At 54.8% G+C, this 9640-nt stretch overlaps 1 non-coding gene across 1 annotated transcript; it reads right to left on the bottom strand.

Annotated features, from left to right (window-relative positions):
- Positions 1-8374: 8374 nt before the first annotated feature.
- LOC138481907 (5.8S ribosomal RNA) lies at positions 8375-8524 on the bottom strand. Its single transcript, XR_011274495.1, has one exon. It is a non-coding gene; the product is annotated as a 5.8S ribosomal RNA (ribosomal RNA).
- Between the last annotated feature and the right edge of the window lie 1116 nt (positions 8525-9640).

Here is a 9640-nt window from a genome sequence, read left to right as displayed (position 1 = left end):
GAGCACCGTAGCTGCTTACAGACAGCTGATGATAAACTGAAATGCCCATGACCCAATAAACCCAGCGCCGCACCGTGAGACGAAGAGCCGCAGGCACACATCTGCAACTCAACCTGCAACAAACTCCACTAAACCATCCTGTGGAGACTAGTAAACACAATAGCACAGCGAAGCACAAGACATGCCTATGATTGATTTACGAATGCTGATCCAGCCACCCGAGGGGCACAGACAGGCATAGACAGAAACACAGAGACTTGCAGCTGCCTGAAGTGCGAACAAAGAGACGCACACAACGTGCCCGAGGTGGCCGCAAGAGGTAACTGCAGATGAAGGTGTACGGGGTTACCCCATGAAAGTGGGGACCGGCAAGTGTGGCCACCGAAGCCCGCAGAGCCACACCAGCGCCAGGCAGACAGCCCGGGGAGCCAGATCGACTGGGGCAGGGTCCTTAGTCCTGTGAAGGAGGAATGAACCCACATGGGTACGTGGGAGGACACAGTCCATTCTAGAAATAGGGGAGGTCGCTGGAGGACACCCCTGAAACGATCAGGCCGGGCCTTGACATTTTGGGCAACTTAGCATGTTCTAAAAGAGGACAGCACGTTTTGGGGCCGTCTCACTTTAAAAACCCATTAGACAGAAAGGCAAGCAGCCCACACTGGACGATTTTGCCAAAACACCACCAGGTGCTGAAGGGGCCAGGAAGAAAGACAGGACCCCCGCTGGGGGCCCAGACATTATGGGCAACCAGGAGGTACTTGCAGCGATTGCTGACCTGAAAGTGGCCTTGGAGACCAAACTGGGCCTGGCAATCAGTGAATTGAAAGCTGCACTTGAGCTCAAAGTTGGAGCGGTGCAGGAGGACGTAAATCTTCTCCGGCAAGATGTACGATTGTTGGCTGAGCGCACGGAGGACCTGGAAAAAGAGGTGGCCCCGAACACAGCAGCCTGTGCTGCCCATAAATCTGAACTTCACGCCTTGGTACAACGTGTGGGCAATCTGGAGAGCAGGGCGGAAGAGGCGGAGGGACGCGCCCGAAGGAACAATATTCGCATTGTCGGAAGGAGCTGAGGGAACTAACCCTATGGAATACATCGAGTCTATGCTATTACAGGAGATAATCGGGGGAGCCCTGTCCTACGGGTTCGCTGTAGAGAGGGCACACAGGGCCCTGATGAGGAAGCCACCGCCGGGGAACACCCCCAGGCCGGTGATAGCGAAGATCCTAAACTACCGGGAAAAAATCCTTGAACACTTTCGGAAGGGCGGCACGATACAAAGAGGTGCTGCGAACATAACGGCATACCCGGATTATACCTTGCAAGTACAGCGCAGCCGCATGAACTTTGGGTCCGTGAAAAGAAGATTGCGGGATGCGGGCCAAAGGTACATGCTGCTTTATCCAGCTAAACTGAAGGTTTTTCTATAAGAGCAGAACCTTGTTTTTTGACACCCCAGAGGACGCCATGGGCTGGTTAGATGCGCAGAGCTGTCCCCAGGAACCGGACATCCAGGGAGCAGAAGGTGCGTCGGTAAAGCGCCCTAGGTGCTGCAGCTCATGACAATGGGACTTGAATATAGCATTGCATATACCGGCAGAGGAGTGTGTTCAGAGCTACAATTATAAATATGATACGGTGGCACTGGAAACCTTGATATAGATATAGGAGCTATACGGAGCATGACCTCACAACCCCATAGCGAATAGTTTAGTTAGGTCACTGGTAGTTCGGTGGCACCCTGCCGGGTTCTGGGCCGGGGCCTTTTAGGGCAGAACCAAACGCGGGGGGGCCTGAGATCCAGGGATGGAGCTGGGCAGTTGTTGGGGTTGGGGTAGACGAAGTGGGGGCGGGAGGTGGGTGTGCAGTGGTTTGAAGTTGGGGAATGGGGAGTTGGGAAGGGGGTTGGAGGGAGGTTTGATGGGAGGGAAAGGGTATTGAGCCAAAATGTAACCCTTAACAGGCGGGATAAGAGGCGGGGAAGGAGTGCGGGATATCATGGTGATGGGGCCAGGGTGCTTTAGAGTGGTTACCTGGAATGTCAGGGGCCTCAACAGCTATCTGAAACGTAACAAGGTGATAATGTATATGAAAAGGATGAGGACCGACATAGCATTATTGCAAGAGACCCACTTCACTAGGGAGAAATTGGAGGTAGTTAAGAAGAAGTGGAGGGGGTGCCTGGTGGGATCCACATACTCGGCCTACGCTAGAGGAGTTATTATCTGGGTGGCGCCGCAGGTGCCATTTCAGCCGCTTCAGGTCACGGGTGACCCAGATGGCAGATTGATTGTTGTGAAGGGTATATTGGAAAACCGAGAAGTGTGTATTGTAAATTTATATGCCCCTAACCAGGACACAGCGGCTTACTTTAGGACCTTGTACGGTAAAGTCGGCCCTCTGCTGGGTGGTGGGATTATTTGGGGAGGTGATTTTAACTGTGTACTTAACCCTAATGTTGACAGATCGGATAGTAAGATAGACAAACCAACCCCAGCAACAAAGGTGCTACAGGCCCTCCTGAGGGACTTCGACCTAGTGGATGTCTGGAGGCAGTTGCATCCAGCGGATAGACAATACTCGCACTATACGGCACCACACGCCCTTCATACAAGATTAGACTATGTGTTCGCCTCCACGGAGTTGGCAGGAGAGATGGAAGGTGCGGAATACAAAGCTAGGGTGCTTTCGGACAACTCCCCCCTGGTCCTGGAGTGGCGGCATCAACCTCCCAGGGCACGGATTCCCACTTGGAAACTCAGAGCCGAGGCTCTGCAGGACCCGGGATTCAGGGAGGATTTAAGAGAGGCGATCACTGAGTACTTCGAGATAAATACTGGTAGTGTAAGCTCTATGGGAACTGTTTGGGAGGCGTTTAAGGTGGTTTTGCGGGGGGTTGCCATTTCGAAGTCTAGAGGGCTCCAGGGGGGCATAGAGCAGGAGTTGAAGGGAATTGAGGAGGAGTTGGAGGGCAGGACGCATACGGAAGGCACCGCTGATGAGGACAGAGACAGGATAAGGCAATTACAACAGGCCATTGGGGACTGCTGGGACAGGTTATGTAAACTAAGCTATAAGAAATACGTGGAGAGACAGCACGCAGGGGGAGATAAGCCAGGCAGGTTGCTGGCCTGGCTATACAAGAGTGAGACGCCGTGAATGGTGATCAGGGAAATTAAAGGCAAGGGAGGGTGGACTCAGAATACCCAGGAGGGGGTGACTGAGGAGTTCCTGAGATTCTATAAACATCTTTATGGGGACCCAGGTGGCCCTAGAGACCACGAAATTCGGGTAACATTGGAGGACATGGGCCTACCCACCTTAGATGAGGAAGAACGAGCAGACCTAGATGCCCCTATTACGATGGAAAAACTCGAACTGGTGGTTCGCTACTTGCCCACCTGTAAGGTCCCCGGGTCCGATGGGCTTCGAAGTGAATTTTATAAAACCTATAAACAAGAGTTGCTTCCCCCGCTGCTGGCCATGCTTAACGAGTCGTATGAGCAAGGCAGGCTACCAGAGACCCTGCGAGAGGCGGTGATTATCCCGCTTCTGAAGCCGGACAAGCCTGGCACTGATTGTGGGTCGTACAGGCCCTTATCGATGCTCAATCAGGATAGTAAAATCCTCACTGCTGTACTGGCAAATAGGCTTAAGGCTGTCATTGGTAAACTGATACACGCCGACCAAACGGGCTATGTCCCGGGCAGGAAAATTACTGATAATCTCAGAAGACTGCATCACATCCTTGACCAGACAAAAAATGACCCAGGTGAACTGGCAATAGTTTCACTAGACGCGGTCAAGGCCTTCAACGAGTGAGATGGCCCTGGTTGATCGCGACCTTAGAGGGCTATGGAATGGGACCGGGGTACCTCAGGTGGGTGACAATGTTATACAGCTCCCCGATCGCCAGGGTCAAAACAGGTGCTATCATTTCAGACAAATGGCAACTAAGCAGAGGCACTAGACAGGGCTGCCCGTGGTCGCCCATGTTATACATATTGGCATTGGAGCCATTGGCCACCTGCCTGAGACAGCAATACGAGGAGATAGGTATTCGCATGCACCTGGTTTCTTTATATGCGGACGACATACTGTTATATTTACGCTACCCAGAAGAGAACATGAAATATATTCTAGACATGATGGAGCAATTTGCCGTTCTCTCTGGCATAGCGGTTAACCCCAAAAAGTCTAGCATGTTCCCTCTGGGGAGATACAAGCTTGTCTTGCCCGGGAGTCTGCCAGTGTTGCCGATACCCTGGCACACAAAGTCATTCCGATATCTCGGAATTGACATATACCATACGGCAGAAGAAGAACATGCACGCAACACGGTTAAAGCAGTAGAAGGAATTAAGAACAGCATGGGATTCTGGTCCAGGTTACCCCTGGCTATGGTGGGGAGGGCTGCTCTGCTAAAAATGGTAGTTTTGCCCAGACTGTTGCATTTCTTTGTTAACATCCCGCATGGGATCCCGAGGCGCTTTTTCACTAGCCTCCATAGCCTGTGTAGGGGCTTCATCTGGGGCAACTCCAGGAACAGGGTGGCCCTCTGGAAACTACAGAACTCGTGTGATAGGGGAGGTATCAACCTGCCAAATTTTGAGCTATACTATCTGGCAGGGCAGCTGCAGTATGTAACAAGATGGCTGTCTGACGAGGAGACGGCAGAAACCAGGCTGCTGTGCAGGGAACCGCTTCCCTTCTTCCTCAAAGAAGTGGTGTGGCTGTCCAAGTCGAGGGCCCGGGGGATGGCGGGCTGCTGGTACTGGGATGGGAGATATGGCACAGAACGTGGCAGATTGCGGGACACCCGGTTCCGTACTCTATGCAGGTGCCGTTTGCAGCACTATGTGGAGAGGATCCCCAGCTGATACAAGGGGTCCGCAAGTACTGGGAACCAGTGGGCCTGGCCACCCTGGGAGACATATGGCTGGAAGGGGAGGCATTAGAGTTCCCGAACCTGATCGAAGATACTGGGGTGCATAAAGGGCAGTACATAACTTACACTAGAATTGTCAAGAGAGTACGAGCGAAGTGGCCAACAGAGGTGCTCACCGGACAACCGGATGCCACCATGGAGGCTATATATGATATTTCAGAGGGTGGGCATGAGATTTCCCGCATATACGAGCTGTTGGGGTCCAAGGTGGGGAAGAACGGAGACAACTTTGGGAGGATGAGGTGGGAGAGCCTATGTCGGATGGGCTCTGGAAAAGAGCCCAAAGATATCATAAAAAAGTGTCCCGGAACACAAGGCTCCAGCAGATCCAACTATATGTCACACATAGAGCATATCACACCCCCAGTAAGATCGCTAGGTTTGGTGGCCATACGACTCAGAAATGCCCTAGGTGTGGGGTGGAGGAGGCTGGGCTACTCCACATGTTTTGTGCCTTCCCTGAGGTGGGGCGGTTTTGGCAAGAAGTGAAGACACGCTTAGTAGGAACCGGTATTACACTGGAGGTGGAGTCGGCCTGGGCATGCATGCTGGGAGGATTCCCTAGGCCACGTAACTTAAGGCACATAAGCAAAATGAAAGATCTAGCATATGTCCTGGCCAAACGAAGGATAGCAATGTGCTGGAAGGCAGCCCAGAGGCCGAGGATAGAGTTGTGGTGGGCTGACCTCTTAAAATGGGCAGAGGCAGAAACGGCAGTTTGGTGGGACACGGTTTGTAGGGGTCGGGGAGGAGGAGGTAGGACCCCTAATTGAATGGAGGCAGCTGGTGGCTACCATGAGTGGCCCCCACAGTCTGATCAGAGCGATGATGAAACGGATAAAGAGACAACGATAAACCCACCTGAAAAATCACAGGATGATGACATGGACATATTGGCTCAGGTTAGGGGGGAGGGAGGGAATGGGACTGGACAATGCTGATTGTAACACTCTGACGCTGAATCTGATGATGGAAGTCCCAAGAATTGTAATCTTTAATGTTTGGTGTGTTATATAAAATAAAAATTGTTTTTAAAAAAAAAAAAGCTTCTCTGGGATCATTTTCATTACCGCACTGGACGCCGCAAGTCCCTGCCACTCTGGGTTCGGGGATCTGAACCCGACTTCCTGTCGATCGGCTGAGGGCAATGGAGGCCATAGCCCATCCCTTCCGAACGGTGCTCGCCCATCTCTTAGGACTCACTGTCCCATGTTCAACTTCTGTTCACATGGAACCCTTCTCCACTTCATCCTTCAAAGTTCCCATTTTAATATTTGCTACTACAACCAAGATCTGCACCTGCGGCGGCTCCACGCGGGCCCTCGCCCCGGGCTTCTGTGCGTACTGCAGCAGCCCTCCTACTCGCCTGACTTAGCCCCCGCGGCTCTCAACGCCGGCCTGGTATGGGCCTGATGCTCCAGGGCCATCCATTTTCAGGGCTAGTTGATTCGACAGGTGAGTTATTACACACTCCTTAGCGGATTCCGACTACCATGGCCACCATCCTGCTGTCTATATCAACCAACACCGTTTCTGGGGACTCATGAGCATCTGCATCATGCGCCTTAACCCTGGGTGCGGTTCATCCCGCAGCGCCTGTTCTGCTTACCAAAAGTTGCCCACTGAGCACTTTCATACAATACCCGGCTCCACGCCATCAAGCCGGGCTTCATACCCATTTAAAGTTTGAGAGCAGGTTGAGATAATTTTGGCCCCAAGACCTCTAATCATTCGCTTTGCTAGATAAAACTGGGGTTTCCGTGCGCCAGCTATCCTGAGTGAAACTTCGGAGAGAACCAGCTACTATATCATTCGATTAGTCTTTTGTCCCTATACCCAGGTCGGATGACCGATTTACACATCAGGACCGCTACAGACCTCCACCAGGCCGAGTTCACCATCTTTCGGGTCCTATCACACACGCTCATGCATCATCTCTCTGACAGAGCGGGCGAGACGGGTCGGTGGAGGGCCCACCGTGACAGGATGCCACTGCAATCGCCGGACACCGGCCCTCAACATCATTACATCACAGGGTTTCATTCATCCCTCTGACTCGGGCAGGCGTTATACTCTTAGTCAGTGTTTCCAGACAGGTCGGGTGGTTAACCGACATCACCTCAAACCCCTGGCGCCCTTTGTGGGCCTCCCCGCCCGGCAGCACGACGTGGTTGGGGCGTATTGAGGGCAGTCCACCACAGTCACATCGGGAGCCCCGTCTCCCGTGGCCACTCTAGCAACCCCCAAGAGGGGCCAGGACAGTTGCCGGATAAGGGCCTGGTGGCGGTCTATCTCCCTCAGCCCCATGGACACAGCAAAACTGCTGTCAGGGGGCTGTAACACTCTCTGCTGGGGCAGAGAGCCACCTGCCCCCTGGGGCCTTCCCAGCCGGTCGTGTTGCACCGATACAGAGGAAGTGCGCCCTGCTGGGGCTGGATGTGCCCGGGCCCCAGACCTGCAAGGGCCTCCACCGTTCCAGGTGACCAACCTGCCTGCCGTGTTGAATCCTGTGGGTGGACTGCACAGACCCCACCAGTTTACCGCTCAACCGTTTCACACCCTCTTGAACTCTCTTCAACTTTCCCTTACGGTACTTGTTGGCCACCAGTCTCGTGCCCGTATTTAGCCTTAGAGTTTACCACACGCTTTGGGCTGCATTCCCAAGCAAACTGACTCCAAGAAGACCTGATCCCGGTGTGCAAGAGGCCGCTATCGGCCTAACACCATCCGCGTGGGGAGACTTGATCATAAGGACTTGAGCCCCCTGAGCGATGCCGGGGAGTCGGTCTTCTGTACGCCACATTTCCCACGCCTGCTGCTGAATGGGGATTCAGCGCTGGGCTCTTCCCTTTTCACTGGCCTTTACTGAGGGAATCTTGGTTAGTTCCTTTTCCTCTGCTTAGTAATATGCTTAAATTCAGCAGGTCACCACGTCTGATCTGAGGCCGTGGTCGGGGAGCACAAAGCTCAGGGCAGCTGGCCACGCGCCCGTACTGGTGGTTGCCCCAGCCCTTGGTGCAGGCGAGTGTATTCTGTCCCAATCTGTGACCAAAGCCCACATGGTCACGAGGTCCGCGCTCCATGGTCATCCTGCGCCGGCAGCCGTGGGACCCCAAAGACAGCCACACACACAGCACGGCCAGGTGCCCCGGGGTGGGGTGAAGGTGCGCCAGGCTTTTTTAAAGCCTGCTGCCGCCGCCACCACATCCAGGGCGCGTCGGCCACCCGGCCCTCCCGAAACCAGCATGAGGAGGGGAAACTGGGGAAGCCAGGACGCGTCGGCAATGAGCTTGCGCGCCAGATCCAAGGATCCAGCGACGGTGCTGATCGGGGTCTGGCCTTAGGGGGAGGAATGGAATGGGGTCCCTGCGAGAGCCCCAGCCATGACCCTGGGAGTGAACCCCGGGGCAATTCATGTACAAGCGACCCTCAGACAGGCGTAGTCCCGGGAAAAACCCAGGGCCACATGTGCGTTCGACGTGTTGATCAATGTGTCCTGCAATTCACACTAATTCTCGCAGCTAGCTGCGTTCTTCATCGATGCACGAGTCGAGTCATCCACCGCCAAGAGCCACAGGCAACTTTTTTTGTCCTAGACGTCGGCCTGACCCTGCCGGTGCAGGAGAGGTTGGGGAGGCAGTGCTGGCTGTGGCAGGAGAGCCCAGCTCCCTGTCTAGCTCGGCCGAAACCATTGTGGTTTAAAAAAAAAAAATAATAATAATAATAATCCAGGTGCTCAGCCTGACCGCCAGCTGCAGCAGCAGAGCGCTTCCCAGGGGGATGGAGGTAGGCCGCTCCACCACCTGCCCACACGGCCCGATCCACTCATCCTTCCCCGACCCCTTCCCTTTTGGGAGGGGGGGCTGGGAGATGGACAATGAGGCAGGCCAGAGACAGCACAGACAGGGGGTCGGGTGGGACCACTAGAGTCTTCAAACCCCAGCCCGGCTGCATAGGGCCCAGCTCCAGGTACCTGGGCAAGAGGGAAGGTCACCCACTGTGCCAGCGGGCATGGCCATTGCTCACACACAGATGTGGGCGGCTGGAACTTTGGCGCCCACCGTCAAGTGAGCCAGCTGCACCATGGCTCAGGCTCATGCCTGGCGTGCCGGGCGCCTGTCTGCCTGGGGAGGCACCCCTCGAGAGCAGTCAGGTTTCCCTCGGCTCCCGGCTGCCCCCACTCGGGGCTTCCCTGGTGACCGGGGTGTGCCCACCAATGCCCAGCCGCTGGCAGGTCAGAGAGAGGAGTGTGCGCCCCCGGCCAGCGCAGATGCGGGCTCAGTGAGGAGAGGGGGCTGGTTAACCACGCGCACCGGACCGCTCTGCGAGAGGTGCCCCGGGCTGTGGGTGTGCACGTCTGGGATGCAACCGAGGTCGGGCCCACGGCTCTCCCTCCCGCTGCTCCGCTGTTAATGATCCTTTATGCCCCCACCCACAAGCAGAAACCATTCACACTCAAACTCCCCATTTCTCCTTCCAAACACGTTCCAGATTCAAATGCCACCTCCCTCCTGACCTACATGCCACCATCCCTCCATCCGAACCCACACAAAGACACCAACATCCGTCTCTCCATACCTACACCAAGATGCTCCACCCCTCAGAGCCACACCCATATGCTTCATCTCTACCTCCACACTCAGATGGCGCCATTCGCCCTCTCTCTATACCCACACCCGATTACCCCAT

Source organism: Ambystoma mexicanum, chromosome 5p (genome assembly GCF_040938575.1).
Source record: "Ambystoma mexicanum isolate Mex_15411 chromosome 5p, UKY_AmexF1_1, whole genome shotgun sequence".
Lineage (NCBI taxonomy): Eukaryota > Metazoa > Chordata > Amphibia > Caudata > Ambystomatidae > Ambystoma > Ambystoma mexicanum.
This window is presented reverse-complemented; position numbering and strand designations above follow the sequence as displayed.